The sequence below is a fragment of the Narcine bancroftii genome, chromosome 13, assembly GCF_036971445.1.
Source record: "Narcine bancroftii isolate sNarBan1 chromosome 13, sNarBan1.hap1, whole genome shotgun sequence".
Taxonomy (NCBI): domain Eukaryota; kingdom Metazoa; phylum Chordata; class Chondrichthyes; order Torpediniformes; family Narcinidae; genus Narcine; species Narcine bancroftii.
Genome location: NC_091481.1, coordinates 18,863,454 through 18,882,199, shown reverse-complemented (window position 1 = coordinate 18,882,199; position 18,746 = coordinate 18,863,454). Strand labels below are relative to the sequence as shown.

The following is an 18,746-nucleotide window of genomic DNA, read 5'->3' as shown; positions in this document are numbered from 1 at the left end:
GAGAGAGAAGATAAAAGGGTTACATATTCTTGAACAACTATGAAGCTCAGAAGAAAATGCAAATGAATGTTTTAGTCCATCAGTAAAGATTAAAACCAGTAGAGAACAGCCCTCCAGAAAATATATAATCACATGACCTTTTAATTGTGTAGAACTGGAAGAATTGTTTACAATTTCAGACAGGTTCTGAAGAATTAAAGATACTAATATTGTCCAAATTGGAAATTGAACCAAACTCATTTCCAAAAGAAAGGTGGAATTTACATTTGTTAGGAATGGTCTAGATCAGTGGTTCCCATCCACTAGGCCATGGCCCATTGGTGGGCAGCAGCGCCTTTCTAGGTGGGACACGGAGACTTCCCAACCCACTGAGGTCAGGGTGGGTCTGAGGTCATGCCTTAGTCCTGCTGGGTGACTTTAGGAGAAGTGGCAAGCAATGTGCCACTGAGATCAGTGTGGTCATCTGGCTGTCTCTCAATATAAGCGGCTTGGTGCTCATCACTGAGTCGCAGTTCCTCTCAGACCTCCACCCAAGACACTCAGAATGATTCAGAAGTGTGCGTTTTCTGCCTCTAACAGCTTGTTGTTCTTCACTTCAGTTAAGACTCAAGAGGCTTATGTTTGTAAGGTAAGACACATGATATTATTTCTGCTCTAAAATTGGATAGAAATGATTTCCTCTTCAGAATGTTCTTGGTCAAGTCACCAAAATTGTGAACTACGTAAAAAGTGGGGCTTTGAACTCTTGGATGTTCAAACAATTATGTGAAGATTTGGATTTAGAGCTTAAGAGGCTGCTCACTACACCAAAGTGCATTGGCTATCGAAAGGAAACATGGTGTGAGTGTTTGAACTATGAAAAGGATCACAGTTGTTCTTGAAGATGCAGCAAAAGTACAAACTGAAGTCTGCTTCGATGAAAGTTGAGGGTATTTCACCTTGTAGATATTTTGGATCAGTTGAACAAACTGAATATCAAGCTGCAAGGCAAGGATACAACTTTCATCCAGTTTGTTGATGGAAACACAAGGCTGAGGGAGGGAACTTTGCCATGTTTGAATCTCTTTCAGAAGTAGCTATTAATGGAATGTGGCAAAGGAAGTTGTCTCGCATCTCAGCTGCCTCCGAGAAGAATTCCTGCACTATTTCCCAAAAAATCTGCCAAGAAGGACTGGCGCTGGTGAGGAACCCTTTTCTTGTTAAGTCAACCAAGTCCCTGATGATCTGCAAGATGACCTTAAAAATTATTCTGGATCCAGAGATGTGTTTGAGACTTGGTCTATCTCTCAGTTTTGGCCAAAACTGACAGATAGTTTCCCCAACATTGCGAAGAGAACCTTCAGAAGATCCTGCCATTTGTGAATCAGGCTTTTGACATTGCTGCAGTTTAAGACAATGGCAAAAAAAAACATATTGAAGTGGAGGCAGATCTCAGGTATGCATTATCTACAACAGAACCAAGGTGAAGAAACTTCAGGAACGGGTCCCATTAAAGTGAGCTTTGATTTTTAGTGGGAATTTTTATGGTCAGTGCTCATCAAGATAAAAGGGATAGGAAGAGAAATCAGGGAAACACATTAAAGAAAAATAAATATAAATGTAAGTGGATGATGTTAGATGAAGAGACTTGCATGGAGTGTAATTATCAGTAAGGATTTAGTAGGCTGAATGGCCTGGTTTACACACTACAGATACTGTTAATACCTCATAATACCTGCATTGTCCGATTTGCTCCACTGACAAACTCTCAATCCAGTATGATTCCTTGCTCCATACATATCATTATTGAATTGATCCAAAGACTGGGAAATTGATCAAGGTCAGTGATAAACCTTGTAGTGATGGAAAAAAAGTATTCAAAAAATGCATCCACAGAATATCTCGGCCCTCGTGTCTGAACAATATTTTTCATTAACCTCAGTCTCAAAAAAAAATCTCAGCTAAAATTCTGCTTCATGAAAAATTCAAGACCCATTGCGAATAAGAGCAATATTTCCTTTGGGCTGTCCTGTTAAATATCTTCAGATAAATAAATAAAGAAGAAATATTGTATCCACCCTTCCATGCATTTCTGGCATTGTGCTAGCAGTCAGTCCCTGTTATATCAACATGCAAATTCCTCAACTATAGAACATCAGAAAGACACGCAAGCTGTTACAACACATTACATCGCGTAAAATAAAGCCTCCATGATCAAGAGAAAAACACCACTCGTTCAAGCTTAATTAAAAAATGTACAGAATGTATTAATTTTGAGCAAATGTGATTTTGCCGTCAACATACGGGTAACCTTTCAATAAAAGAGGAAAGTGATCAACTTTGATAGCATAGTTGGAGACAGGATCATATGCAGTGCAATGATTCAAATCTCAAAGTAATATAAGAAACATTAGGGCTTTCATCTATATTGATGAATATAATTGGTACTTTTGCCAACCTGATAGATTTGGTGATTCAGTTTAACTCTGGTGGTGCAGCAGGCACTTTCTATGAATGACGTTTGTCTATTAGGTCAGAGGCAAATACGATCAATGCTTTATAACCACCATAGGCTTTTTAAATATTTTGCTTAATTACAATCATCAGGCAGTATAAAACTTTACATTCCAAGTTATTTTATCTGCATTTCCTCAATATCTTGTTCACAATACAAATCTCCATTAACAATGTCTTATGTATAAATAGTGGAAAGGAGTGAACAGCTCATTTTATTTCTAATATTATGCAGAGATTTATTGTTATAATATGAATGTGCTCTTTCCACAGATCTAAAGCTCTTCCATCACACTAGTTACCACAAGGCTTAAAAGACAATAGCAGAAAGGTCCTGTATAAAATAACTATTAAATCATGTCAAGGCATTTATATCATTATAAAGATTATGTTTTGCCAATAATTGTACAAGTTAAGAGATGTCAACCTTGCCATATTAGTACCAAACCCATAATCACACGTGCTTGAAGGGCTCCTTAAAACATGGCAGACTTAAAAACATCTTGCAACACTTGAGCAGATTCAGCAGAATCCAACAGGAGTAATTTTTTTCTGAGAAGGAAAAGTGAATCACACGCTACAGCTGATGTGCCACTGAGCTTCCACATGTCAGAAGCAGCTGTGCTGCATCACTGGCTTAGAAGGCAACATGGTTGGAGAATTTAACTCTTTCCAAACTGTACATTCCTCCTTTGTGATTACAACAATAAAGCACTATTCAACATTCTTACATCTAAAGCAGTGGTTCTCAACCTTTTCCTTTCCACTCACATACCACTTTAAGTATTCCCTACCCCATAGGTGCTCTGTGATTAGTAAGGGATTGTTTAAGGTAGTATGTGGGTGGAGATAAAAAGTTTGATCGTACCTCGTTGACTCGTTATGTTCACAGGAAAATGGGCCAATGACAATTTTTCTCAAGCAAAATATTTCCGTGACCATTGGGTCTCGAGCAGTGAGTCTCAACCTTCCCTTCCCACTCACATCCCACTTAAACAATCCCTTACTAATCACAGAGCTCCGATGGCGTTTGGATTATTTAAAATGGTATGTGAGTGGAACGAGAAAGGTTGAGAACCACTCATTTAAAGTAAAGCATTTTGCAAACTGCATTCATTTGGAGATGGGAAAAAAAAGGTGAGGTTCTCCCATCTCTTTCAGTTTGAGAAATTTATTGTTCATTTTTATACCCTGTACTAACTTTAAAAATCATTCAGTATTTCTATGCTGTATAACTCTATGAATTAACAGGTCAAGTACATGTAAACAAATGCAGTACAATTATCACGTGGCTTCAGGGTGACCAAGGTTGGACACCAAATTTCCAAGAATATTTATTATTCAGAGAAGACTGACAAAGAAGAAAAGTAGGTGGCATTGCTACTTCAGGTTAAAATCACAGTAATAAGACAAAAATTAGAATCCATCTGGGTGCAGCTAGAGAGCACGTAGGTGCAGAGGACTCTGATGGGAAACGAGAAGCTGCAAAATTGTAGCAACCCACAAAGCGCTGGAGGAGCTAGGCAGAGCAGGCAGCATCCATAGAAAGCAATGGACAGTTGAAGTTTTAGGCCAAAACCTTGCACAAGAAATTGTCCGTCAGCCTCCAAATAGCCAAGAAATGGCTTCAAACAGTAACTTGGATACATGCATTTGGACTGATTGAACTAAATTAACAAGAACATGGTGGACAATGAATTCTATGCACCTGAAAAGTTCTGTGAATAGGATTGTGTTTTTATCTGAAGACTTAAGAAATTAAGGATTTCATGAGAAACAACGTGGACTCGTAAAAAAACCTGAGTAAATTTTGGAGTTTTGAAACATATTTATAATTCAGCAAAAATTGATTAAGAGAGCAAAATTCAGAGAGTAACAATAAACTCACAAGGAAAACGAAGAGACAAATCAAAAGCTTTTACAAATATGTAATTAGAAAAAAGGATTGGTGCAGTCTCTTACAGTCAGAAACGAGTAAAGTTATATTAGGGAACAAAGAAATGGCACAAATAATTCCCAGAAATGTAAGGGAACCAAGAGCCTAATGGAAAAGATAAATTTATGAAAATCAGTATTAATGTAAACAAATGTGATGGAGAAATCAATGTGAATAAATCCTCAGGCCTGATCATTAGTATTGTAGAACACCCAGCAGAGATGGCCACAGAAATGGTGAATGCATTGATTGTCATCTTCCTCCAGCTTATGGGATAGTCACTGCAGATTGGAGGGAGGCAGATATGACAGCATTTTTCAAAAATGAAAGTGAGAGAGAACAAAAGACTGCAGATTACCTAGCCTAACCTCATTAGTAGGTAAAACACTACCAAATTATTAACAGCATTAGTCAAGTCAATATGTACTTTAAAAAAAAATTTGGGCCCATGAGTCCATGCCGCTCAATTTACACCCCATTAACCTACATCCTCGGTATGTTTTGAACAGTGGGAGAAAACTGGAGGCCCAGGAGAAAACCCATGCAGATATGTGGAGAACATACAAACTCCTTATAGTCAGCGCGGGTTTGGAACCCTGGTCCAGTCCCAATCACTGGCGCTGTAAAGGCGTTGTACTAACCTCTACACCAACCATGACACCCATTTATGAAAGATAAATTGTGGTTGATAAATCTTACAAACATTTTGAGAAGGTAACTGGTTGTGTTGGAAAGGAAGACCCAGGGAAGGTGGTAATATTTGGATTTTTTCAGAAGGCCTTTGAGAAAATAACACTTCAGAAATTAGTGTGAAAAATTAAAAGCACTGAGTTTGGGATAATGACTGGCATAGATTTAAAATTGGTGCCAGTGGGTAGGAATAAGTTGTTCTTTTTAGATGTCAGGCAATAACTCGCTGACCACCACAGGGTTCAATGGTCTGTTGCTCGCTCTCTGGTTGGCATTCCTCCCCTTTTTGTGCTCTTTCTACTGATTTTTATCCCTTTTCCTGTTTTGCCTCCATCATTTGGCCATTTACAAGAACAACCATAGTGAATGCTAAGAGTTTACTGTCAGCTTTAATGAAATTATTGACAGAAATAGACAACTTCCATGTCTGGAACTTAAGGAAGGAAGTTTTTAGAAAAAGCATCTTAGATGCACAGCTAAGGAAAGACTTCTCCAATCACTGATTTTCAGTTTGTGGACAGTTCAAATATTGGCATGTTCATTATTTCCTTGCGCCTCAATCAAGCAAAGGCTAACATTCCTTTTTTATAAGCGTAGATTAAATCGAGATAGTCCAGCAGAATTATTGCATTTCTGAATCGTCAGTCAGTGATTATAACACAAATGGCAGATATGCGCACCTTGGAGGTGGATGAATCCTGACAACAGCTATTTCTATCAGAAGCAAGAATGTCTGTGATATCTTCAAGATATCAAACCAATCACCTGAATTCTGGTCTCTACAATGGAAATCCAGAACCCTTTCAACCTTTTGCTCAGTGTTTTGGACCCATCGCTTGTGTGCTACGATCTTAAGGAAATGTTTCTGGTAGCATGTTCTTTCTGAAATGAAAGCTGTCGAACTCTGCAAGACTGACTGCTTAAGGTCACTACTGTTGTTTTAAAATTCCTTGGATATAAATGATGTTGCCAACATGTCTGCTTCTTTCACTTATTTTACATTATAAATTGGGAATTTCAATCCTTCTGTGAATTAGATAAAAACACAGGACTTTGCCAAAGGATTTTGATGGTAGAAGTTACCATAACAAGAATATACTTGTGGTTTTATGAATTTCATTCTGTAAAGTTTCCAATAGTCAAAGCATTTGAAAGAGAAGATTAGGAGCCCATCGAATTTATACTGTGACATGAGTTTCTAAAGCATCTTCATCTCAAGATGTTCAGAGAAATCTTGGTGTAAATCTTTAACTTCCTGAAAATGGCAACACAAGTAAATAGGGTGGAAAATAAAGTGTCTTCATTGGTCAGGAGTAGAGAATTATCGTTGGGAAGTTATGAGCCACCTTTGGAGTATTGAGTATAGGTCTAGTCACTGCAATATAGGAACAGTGTTCAATGGTCAAAGTTCAAGTTTATTGTGAGAGTGCATACATGATGTCACATATAACCCTGAGATTCTTTTTCCTGCGGGCCAGGCAGCATTTCTACTTATCGGGAAATTCTATTTATTCGCTTTGGGGAGGATGCAGAAGTGGTTCACCTGGATGATGTGCAGATTAAAGAGGATAAGAGAGGTTGGACAAACTTCAATTGTCTTCTCTGGAGTGTTAGAGGCTGAAGGGAAACAATAGAAGTATTTTAAATCAGGATGGAGCTAGCAAATATTTGAGGGCATAGCTATAAGGTGAGTCAGGCATATGATCATGAAGGGAATGGGGAGATAGGGACCATGTGCAGGCAGATGGGCTTAATTTAATTTGACATCATGATTGGCACAGATACTGTGAGCTGAATGGGCTGTTCTTGTGCTATATTGTTCTATGCCTTGTGTTAACTAAATGATTATTTTCTCAAGACGGAGGAGCACCTAGAACTCTGGTGAATATTTAACTACTCCCCATTGTAAACAAATCCTGCTGGTGGAACAGTAACCCAAACGGAGTTTGACAAAATTTCTGTAGTGATGTAATCACAGAATTATAGAAATATATGACACAGAAATGAACATTCAGCTCATGCCATGCAATTGAGTGAAAGATTTTGCTTGGTTAAGAAAATGTGTAAAGTCATCTCGATATATTTTTACAATTTCCAGCAAGAAAGGTTAATTATTTGGATGCTAGTGGAAAAAGAGTTCAGTGGCAGCATGGAATGAAAAAGGGCTTAAAAACAGTAATAATTGTATATCTATTTATCAAAATGAGGCACGGCAAATAGTTGTGCTCCCCATGGATCAGTATAGGGGACGGTACTTTTTCATAACGTGCTTCTTTCTGCAATAAAATCAGAAATTGGGCTATTTATTGAGGAGGGCATTATGTTCAGAAAAAATAATATAGAGGTTAAGCATCATTTAGAATCCTATTGAATGGTGGCGCATGCACAAGGGATGAATTGCCTATTCCTGCTTCTATTACACATGCCTTTATGTTTTCATATGCATGACAATAAGATTGATAGACACTTAGAGCTTTAAAACTTCATATTTTCCTCATCCGGGCAGCCCGTTTTCTTTTGTTAAATCCATTTACAACAATCTATCACCATGTTGCAAGTGGCTTTAAATCAATTTGTTTTGCTTTTCAATTGATGGTCACAGTTTGTTGATTGTAAATAAGTGGCATCCTGGTTCACTTCATTCCTCAATCCTTTTTAAGTCCAGTGGAAATAGTGGAGGGCTTTTGGAATTAAGCAGAATAAAAATGTTTGTGGAGCTAGGTTTTCCGTCAACAAAAAGTGTACAACATACTTCTGTAACATGAGAATTTGTTGAATCAAGCAGTCCGTTTTAAGGTTATCTCTGTTTTCAATTGTAATCAAAGATTTAGCCTCTGAAGGCTTTTTAATAAAGTCTTTTGAAAACATGACGAGCTGGACCACAGATTTGGTGACCCTATCCTAATTTCTATCCATTGATTTAGAATTACTGATCCATGGCTGCATACACCAGTAGAGAAAAATTCACTCTCTTGTTTACACAGCAAATTTATGAGACGATTCCAGACAAAAATCAATAGTGGAAAGTGCACTTCATTTCAGGAGCCAAAAAAAAAATAGTTCCTTATTTATTGTGTAGCTCATCTTAAAATTCTACTGGCTGTAGAGCAAAGTGACTGTGCAGCAGACAATGATCATCCTCTGCTTTACTTCTTCCACATAAATATATAGCTAGATAATGCCACCATTACGAGCTGGCATTTGTCAAGCGACTGTCAGATGCTGTGGCTTTGTGCCTGAGGCAACATAAAGGAATTCAAAACCCGGCCACACTTCATTCTGTTGGTGCCAGACGAGAAGTCCAACAGACCAATAGGGATTAGCCTTTCTTGGTCACAAGGTACAAAACAAATTGAAGATCATATCCGAATGGTTGGGGCCTGGAATTTCCATCTGGCAAAGGATTTAGAGTGCCGTTGGTAAATTTCGGATTATTTTACAATATTATTTCTCCTTGCATTGCCCTATGCTTACAACTATTTGGAAGATCCTGAAGACGATATAATTCATTTTAGAAAGAGACAACCCTGGCCTGCATCTGCTCCACACTGAAGCCCCAGTTTTAATGCTCCTTGCCCTGTGAGGATATGTCAGGGTTAGTGGCAGCTCAGTTGGGGGAAAAAAATCAGTTATATAAAATTTATCCCAACATATGCAATTTGAGGCGTGCATCAATAAATTGTTACTGGGTGTTCTGATGCTGTTACTATACCAAAGTGTTGTTCGAATATTATTTTCAGCAACATTTCTGCCTGTTACCTGCCTCACCAGCAATCAAAAGCACTAAAACCAACAGACCCAGAGAGGAATGAAAAGGTAGACCTCCTTCTCATATACTGTAAGTAGGCTATAAAATAGGTTTGAACTCTGACTCATTGAACAATTCAATCCCAAAATGTCTGATCTGTCTGGACAACCACAACCATGAGTCAGGCGACAAGGTCAAGGTTGTGACTAGGCCTCCAGATATGTAGTGTGGTGGTTCTCTTCAGAGAATACTCAAACAAACATTAAAAGAAGGCAAAACCGAGCGATTAAGCTTGGACTGTCATTGATAATTTTAATCATTTCAAAAACATTAATGTTACACAACGTCTGATGGCTATTTCCTCAAGACGTGCTGAGGAATCCAGACCTACCATCTGTCACTCTGTGTGTGTCTGGGACTTCATGTTCTATCATGTACCCATGGAAGTCAAAGACTTCCTGAAGTTCTACCAGATGAAAGCCAGCACTTCCAATTGGAACCACCTGACTCCAGCTACCAAGGCTCCCCCCTCCCCACCCCCATTGGTTTGGCCTGACAATGCCAGCTGTCATTTATCCTAGAACCAACTTCCTTATTTCTGATTAGCTTCCTCTTTGAGTAATTTCCCTGTTTATTATCATAAATATTTTTTGCACATTTTCACTCACTTGTTTATTGTTCCACGCATCATTCTTTTTCTTTAGTATTTAATGATCATCCCTACTTTGGGTCACATTTATTTGGATATTTTGCAGTTACTTCCATTATGGCCAGTTCCAACTTCATCCTGGAACCCAAGGCAAACCTGGTACACTCTAACAAAGAGCTAATTAAAAGCTCTCAACGCCCCACAAACTATCAAGCAGCCTTTAAAGTAAAAATTTGGGAAATGTACTTCATTGTATTTAGTAAATCTTGTCATAAATAACCTAGTAATTTGTTCTGATAATTTGTGGTTCTGTTTAGAGGCCTGTGATTAGTAGTGTGTCATGGAGTTCAGAGATGTGCCATCTACTAGCGATTTGGATAGTGTTGTGGTTAAAATAAGTAGTAAGTTTGTAGATAAACGTAACTGGCGGTGTGGTGGACAGGAAGGTTATAACAGAATCTAGATTAGTTGGGCAAAGGAGTGGCAAATGGAACTCTGACATGTGTAAGGCTTGCACATCAGTAGGTCAAACCAGGGTAGGACTTGCACAGTAAATGTCATTATTGGAAAGTGTTGTACAACAGAGAGAGAGAGAGAGAGATGAAGGGGTACAGGAGCATAGCTCAATGAAAATGGCAGCTTATAAGTGGAAGGCTTTTGACACACATGCCTTCATTGGGCAAGGTATTAAGTCCAAAAATGGATTCAGCAGCACAAGGCATTGGTGAGGCGGCATTTAGAGTACTGTGTGCAATTCTCATTGCCCATTACCAGTCATAGAAAGAGCATCAATAAGTTGAAAGGAGTGAGGTGGAACTTAACCAGGATGTTGCCTGGACTCAAAGACTTGAGTGATAGTAAGAGGTTAGATAGGCTGGGTCTTCATCTCCTTGACCATGGGAGGCTGAGGGTTGACCTTCTTGAAGTTTATACAATCATGAAACCCATGGATAAAGTGAATGCTCACAGTCCTTTTCCAGAGTTGGGGAGTCCAGAACGAGAAGGCTTAGGCTTACATTGAGGGGGAAAGATTTAAGAGGACTTCAGGGGTAACTTTTTCACTCAGAGGGTAGTTGTATCTTAAAAAGTAAACTTTAGAAGTTGGTGCAAATTTAACATTCAAAAAGTATTTGGACAGATTCCTCTGTTTTAAATAAGAGCCATTCAATCCTGAAGTTGTGCCTTCTTGTCCTAGACTCTCCTATACGAAACAACTTTGTTGCAACTACTCTGTCCAGGACTTTCAACATTCAAAATGCTTCCATGAGGTCGCCTCCCCCCACCCCCCCCCCCCCCCCCACTCATTCTTCTGAATCCCAAGGAGTACAGTCCAAGAGCTGTCAAACATTCCTCATATCCTTATCCCTTCTTTCCAGGAATCATTCTTGTAAACCTTCTCTGAACCCTCTCCAATGCCAGCAAATGTTTTTTTTTAAATAAGAAGTCCCTTTGCACCTCTGAATTTTGAATCCAGATTTACAAAGATTTTAGGATATAGGCCAAATGCAAGCAAATGCAAGCCCAGAAAGGCGACTTGGTCAGCATAGGTAAGCTGGGATGAAAAGTCTATTCTCTGCAGAATGACTCTATTCCCCGAAATAGATCGAATTCAAGTTACAAATGGCAGCAGGTACACTATTTCATTTTGATTTTCCAATATATTAGCAAAGAAAATTCGCTGCTGAATAGTTCAAGAAAATTGCATATTACTGTCATCTGTACACTATTTTGTATAATAAGTAGACTATTTTTCCGAACAATTCATTGTTAGAAATATATGTTTAAATGTGAAAATATGAAACATTAAGTGAAGGGTCAAGTCATGTATCCTTTTCCATCATTCAATAGGATCATGATTGATCCTTTGTGTTTAGACCAGGGGTGGGTAACTTTTTTAAAAAAACTCACATTCCACCTTAAGAATTCCCTCTGCCAGGGATTTCTTAAGGGGGTTTGTGAGAGGGAAGTGAAGGTTGACAACCATTGCTCTAGACCCAATTGTTTCTGAGAAAAATTGTCATTGGCCCATTTCCTTTGAAGTTATGAAAATGTGCACAAAATGAGTCAATTAGGTTCGATTAAAGCAGTGTTTTTCAAACTTTTTCTTTACACTCACGTACCACTTTAAGCAATTCCTTACGAATCACAAAGCACTTATAGCATAGGGTTTACTTAAGGTGGAATGTGAGTTTTTAAACAAAAGGTTGCCCAGCCCTAGTTTAGACCATGTGCCTGACCTCTTCCTGTCTTCCATGATACCTAGTGTCAGAAATTTACCTAGCACCTTCTAAAATATATTCAGTGACTTGCAATACACAACTCTCTTGGATTGGCCATCAACTGAGAGAAGAAATTTCAGTTCTAAATGTCTTACCCAGTATCCTGTGCTTGTGACTTTTGGTTCAAAGCAACCAAAGCTTATCCTACTGTTCTGTCACTTGATACTTGAAGGCAAATGGTGCCTGACCATGATGTATCATCTTTTGGGATTGCAATAACCTTGATCTCAAGCCTATGCATCTCAAGAGAGTTGGTTGTGCTTCTGCTGTGGATGTTCCTGGGAAGATTGGCTGGAAGGTCTCACAAACTATTTCCAGGTCCTGAATAGGAGGCATCTGGAAAAACACCTTTTTTTTTAAGGCATACAGCAAGGCATCAGGCCCTATCAGCCCATGCCACCCAATTACACCAAATTGATCTACATCCCCGGGAGGAAACCAGAACACCCAGAGGAATCCCATGCAGACATGGGGAGAATGTACAAACTTCTAACGGACAGCGCGGGATTCAAGCCCAAGTTGCTGGCCCTGTAACAGTGTTGTGCTAATCGCGATGGTAACCATGCCGCCCTTTTCTTCTGAGTCCTGGATCTGTTGAACTAATGAGAGGATGAAGAATCCCATCAGTAGACAAAGGCTCCCAGTCAACATTTCCAGTAATTAGGTCCAAATGTCAACTGTATTGACCGGACCCCATTATTTGCATAATCGCTTCCAGAATCCCAAAACATGCACTTTATTCTGGACCAAAAAAAACTGCTGGAGGAACATGGTGATTCAAGCAGCATCTGTGGAGATAAAGGGATAGTCAACATTTTAAATTTTAGAGATACAGCATGGTAACAGGCCCTTCGTCCCATGATCCTGCACCTTGATCTCAAGCCTGTGCATCTCAAGAGAGTTGGTTGTGCTTCTGCTGTGGATGTTCCTGGGAAGATTGGCTGGAAGGTCAAATACATCAATGTGACCAATTAACCTTTGGAACATGGAAGGAAACTGGAGCACCCAGAAGCAACCAACCAAGTCATTAAGGACAGTTGTGTATCATGATCCTGCAATGGGACTGCTGCAGATTCTTCTCAAGGCATGCCCGCTCCAAAGAAGTTCTCCTATCTCACTGATGCTGCTTAACCAACTACATTCTTCTAGCAGTTTTGTGTTTTGCTCCAAATTCCAGTATCTGTAGTCCCTCCATTCTGATCTCTGCTGCAAGGGGAAATTCTGAGTTGGACAGAGGAAAGAAGCAATGTTTCCTGGAAGAAGTGCAACATCTCCACTGATTCCTGGAACACAGGTGCCAGAGTAGTTGGCTCCCACATTAGTCTGATTAGCCACCTTAAAACTCACATGTCACCCTCCATCCCAAGGACTTGTCACAGCATTAGAAGTCAGATTGTGCCGAAAGATGTCATCCAACCAGGCACCATGTCAAGGAAGAAAAAATAAAATAAGAAAGGGAGAAGAAATAGATTGCTGTGGATATTTTATGCTGATGAGAAAACATCCCTTGCATTAACTTTTGTATTTTAAAATGATTTTCTAATCTTGGTCCTGTGAAAGATGTATCCATTTTTTTTTTAAAATCTCCTGGAAAGGAATTGCCCACTGGATGATTCCTTGACTTAAGAGATGTAAAGTAATGCACACATCAACTGTGAAGATCAATAAAAATTTAGAATATATAAATGTAGATATGATTAACAGCATCAAATTAATAAAGAACAACTGCATTCAAATCTGGCTTTACAGGCTGCTAGCTTTGTATCTTCCAGCTGTGACACTTACAAAACATCACAAGCAATGAGCTTCGAATGTCTGATGATTATTCAGCTATGCAAATCTTATGTTACAGGGCAAGGTCAAGTCAATTATTACTGATGAAGGTAGTATCTATATCAAATCAATGTTGTTCAGAGACCTTATTGCCATTTGTACGATGCCTAGAAATGATTCAGTAATATTCCACTCTCCTTTAGCGGAAATGAGCAATTAAAACGTAGAACACTATAGCACAGTACAGACCCTTTGGCCCTTCATGTTGTGCTGACCCATATTGTGGTAAACCACTGTAATGTATAATTATCTGGTCAAGCAAACCCATTGGCCGGTGGTACCTGTGGCCCCGCTCCACAGGCTCCTGTGTAAAGGAGACTGTTCCATAGGCTATGGAACTCAGTGCAAGACATTCCAGGCATCCACCACTCTCTGTGTAGAAAAAAGCTTACCCCTGATGTCTCCTCTAATTGGAAGAGTAATTCCTCTATCCATCCATCATTCCTCAGACCTAAAATAAACCCATTATTTGTACAATCCTTAACACTGCATTAGAACAGGACTACCGTCAGTGTTCTTTAACTGCTATCCAAAACCCCATATCCTATGGTTCACTAATATCTAAAAGTCTATTGATCTCTCTGGATTAGTCAAGTCACTTTTATTTATCGTTCATACCATGCTCGCACGGTAAAGACACAATAGCGTTTCTCCAGGACCATGGAGCATATTTACATAAATATAAGTTAGAATAGAAGTTAAACACATTATAATATTGAGATTAAGTCCATGGTACCCGATCCACAAATGTTCCGGGAATTCAGGAGACTGATGGCTTGCAGGAAAAATCTGTTGCCCAACCTAGATATAAGAGCCCGAGTGCTATGGTACCTCCTACCAGATGGCAGAAGGAAGAACAGCTTACATGAGGGGTGTGTGGAGTCCTTCACAATGTTTATTGCCTTCCGTCTGCATCGTCTGGTGAATGTCCTTCATGGTAGGAAGAGAGCCCCCAGTGGTCTTTTCCGCTGACTTCACTATCCTTTGCAGGATCTTGAGGTCTGAGGAGGTACAGCTTCCAAACCAGGTGGTGATGCAGTTGCACAGCATGCTCTAATTACATCCTCTGTAGAATGTAGTGAGGATAGAGGGTGGGAGATGAACTTTCCTCAGCTTTCACAGGAGGCAGAGGTAGTGCTGGGCTTTGTTGGCTACGGAACTGGTGTTAAGGGACCAGGTGAGATTCTCCGCCAAAGTGCATTCCAAGGAACTCGATACTCTTGATGATCTCAACAGTAGAGCCATCAATAGTCAGCGACAGAGATTCCACAGTATCTTCACTTAAGAACTGCACTAATATGTGCTTTAAGTGAAGAAATATCTTCTCATCTCTGTATTGATTAGGGAACCTCTTATTTTAAGACTCCTGGCTTTAGATGAGGGAAATATCAACTCCGTATCTACTCTTATCAAGTGCCATAAAAATTTTGAATCTTCTAAGAGATTATCTATCATTCCTCTAAATGAGAGGAGGGTACATGTCTCCTTTCATCCTTCCTCATAGGGCAATCTCACTATCCCAGAAATCAAGTTGTGAAACGTTGAAATCCCTGTAAGGTAAGCATAACCACCTACCCCCGCCCCTGTAGATAACAGTGAAGGATAAAAATTCTGAGCTGATCCATTTCTGATTGATTCACATTCACATTCTGTATTTAAGCTGTGGTTACAATAAATTAATTCCCTTTTCATTCAGATCACTGAGGTTGATCAGGACTATCCTAACCTCATTAAATATCATTAGTGAAGGATTAGTTAGAAAATAATTTACTACAATATATTATGCCTCTAATGGTCTCTTCAGTGAAGAATCTAATGATGTCAGGAGCAATATGATGATAGATTGCACCAATAAAATAAATAGTAAATGATTTATCTTTCCCTCCAATTTAATAAAATGAAACATTAAACAAAATAAAAAATAAATAGACATTACCTCAATTTGAAAATGTTAATTTGGAATAATATTCTTAACTTTTTTTTTTGTTTATATTGTGACATCTACAAGAGGCAGTGTCTTAAGGACCGCCATCACCCAGGTCATGCCCTCTCACTCTGCTACCATCAGGAAAAAGGAACAGGAGCCTGAAGATGAGCAGTCGGTAGCACAAGGGCAGCTTCTTCCCATTGTCATCAACTTCCTGAATGAACAATGAACCACAGGCACTGCCTTACTTTAACTTTATTTTGTACGGTGGTTTATATGAAGGTTTTCACTGTGTTGCTGCCACAAAATCATGACATGTTCATGACAATAAATTCTGATTCTGATATCTTCAATACTGCTTGCTTGAACTATCAATATGAAAGTGATGCCTACAGTATTGGCATGCAATCAGGATGATTTTCGACAAAAAGGCTCTCTAGAATCAACAAGAAAGCAGATCACGTGATCAATTCTCAGTTAACAATTTCACTAACTTGGGAACATTGACTTGGAAAGAAGGGTGTGGTGGAGACTTTGTCTTGAAGTGTTAAGTCATGGAGTGAACTTACACATACAAGTATTATTTTTGAGACTTTAAACTTTAAAAGATTTTGGTTTGGTTTGATGGCAACATTCAAGATGTTGAGATAAATTAATCGATAGAATGAAATAATTTACAAAGGTTAAATAATAAAGTATGAAGTATTAAAGCCTAACATCTCAGAACTGAGATCAATGATTAATTTTAAATCTGAAAGGTATCTGTTTCTGATAACTAAGTACATACGAAAAGCAATAATAATATATGACCAGGTAGCTCCTGGATCCTACATCTGTCTGATGTGATGTCATCATTACCTCAGAGCAGCCATTCTCAAACATTTTTTATGTAGTCAGTGGGAGAGGGGTGCGGAAGAAACCAAGCCTTGACTGCTTCACAGGGAAGGGGTCCCATAAACTTTGAGCAGAGTACTGGGGGGGGGGGGGGGGGGAGAAATAACCAAAATTAAGGTTGAGAATGGCTACTTTAGAGGACAATGCACAGATTGGGGTGAGGGGAAGTATTGGCAGAGCAGATAGTAATAGAGTTGTAGAAGGATGAAGTGGAACAGAGGAAAGACACACCTGGGTAACCTCCAAAGAAAATTAAGGCAAGTTCTGGTGCACAGAATGAGACAAAATGTGCTTCCCCCTTATCTGACTGATGAGATTATTTATTTTTTTCCCCATGTAACACTGGGAGTTATGTTTACATCTCTCTATTGAACAACTGCAAACTCCTCTTCCACTTAAGTTTGCCGAGCATAGTACTCCCTGGGTGGTACGATTTCTCTGCACTGACTGGGAGATAATGCCATTGAAAAGAATTAGAAACAGACCTAAGGCTTCTAAACCATAATTGAGAACTGTAAATGGTTATGGGTCAGTTTACTACTGTACTCAATCTTCATTTTGTGTAAAATTGTTTATCAAAATAATATTTGTAGATCAAATCAATTAGTCATGGAACATTACCCGGTGAGAGCATTTTGTGGCATTTTGCACCATAATAAGAAAGACCTTCTTTCTGATGCCAGGAGAGCCAAACCAATAATACATTTCTATCAAGTCATTCATTGTACTGAGTGCAGAAATATTACTTTAATAATGTCAAGCTTTAGATCATGAAAAAAGAGGTTATATGCATCCTTAATGATAACAATTTAATGTTTAGTTTGAAAGGGGTTCATTCCATGACTCAGCTTTACATGTGAATAGTATAGTTTTACCTTTATTTTTTTTCTTTGGCTTGGCTTCGTGGACGAAGATTTATGGAGGGGGTAAAAAGTCCACGTCAGCTGCAGGCTCGTTTGTGGTACCTTTATTACCAGGGTGGTAACTGCCAAGTATTTAACTATTGTAAACAGAAATGGGGATGAAAATGTTACACTGCCTACCTACTTTTCAACACATCAATTTTTCACATACAGAAATAGCTCCATCAAGAGAACACAGGCCCAAAGGCTTTGCCTACCAACAAGTTCCTATTGATTTAAATCTGATGTAGCCCCTATCCTAGGGCTAGATAAATTGTGAGGATCAACCCCTCTGGAAATTTATTTGAAGACACTGGAACTTTTGTATGTCTCAGTATAGATATCATTTTCTCTAAAGTATTACAAAATAATCAGTAATAAAATACAAAAGTACTTTATTCATGAAAAATGCCAGTGTCAGGCAGCATTCTCACTGGGGCCTTTTTCCACATGGACTTCCTCTGGAACTTTCCACACCTTTTGTTTCAGTTCATGTGATCTGAAGGGGTGACACCATTATGGCATTAAGAATTGTTCACAAACTTATATTACCCGTGACATGTTACCTGCACTTAGCAAAAACACAAAATGCTGGAGAAACTCAGCGGGTCCAAAGGCTCATGCCCAAAATGTCTGATAAGTAGTTTTTTTTTACCTTTGCTGTATAAAGGATGGCGTTTGGCCTGCTGAGTTTCTCCAGCATTTTGTGTTTTTACTTCAGCCTCAGTGCCCACAGATTTTCATATTTTACTTCTTGCATGAACTCAATTACTTTGACTCCGACCTGCCATCCTTACCTTCCCTGGCCCTATCATCCACCATTGTCATTTCACAGGAGGGCTTCCATCATCTATGGCCAAGTGCTTCTTTCTCCATCTACCTTTCACCCCAGCATATGAATGTGCATGTACCATCCATATTAAACATGCCAGAGAGACCTGCATGCTGGCCTGCAGGAAAAGGGAATCTCAGGGTTGTATATGATGTCAAGTATACTCTGACAATAAATCAGAAATCTGAGAGAGTATTTCACTGAATGGAAACGTTTGGCTCAGTGAACCCAGCACAGTTGCAGCTGAACAGGGCTTTTAACTATAGGACACTTAGAACGCATCTACAATACACAAATAAAGTGGATTGTTTTGATTGCTGCAATAAGCAGTAAAAAAAAGAAGCTGATGCAATGGATATCATAGAAATGCTTTGCGTTGTGGTTCCAAGTGGTTCAAGCTCCATTCATGCCATAAAACAAAGTAAACAGTAAAGCATCTTAACAATGTGCCACACTACTCATTTCAACTAAATGGTTGCTTTTCTTTTGAATCAGGATTTTGAAAACTTTTAGTGAAATTAATGGTGCATTCATCAAATAAAACTGCCTCTTCCTTCTAAAAG

General features: G+C 39.0%; 1 long non-coding RNA gene across 1 annotated transcript in view; it reads right to left on the bottom strand.

Moving 5' to 3' along the window:
* Positions 1 to 17,437, bottom strand: part of LOC138748128 (uncharacterized) — a 233,303-nt gene extending 215,866 nt beyond the window's left edge. Inside the window, exon 1 of the long non-coding RNA XR_011347811.1 lies at positions 17,325 to 17,437. This is a non-coding gene — a long non-coding RNA (uncharacterized lncRNA). The remainder of the gene's footprint in view (positions 1 to 17,324) is intronic.
* Positions 17,438 to 18,746: the final 1,309 nt, after the last annotated feature.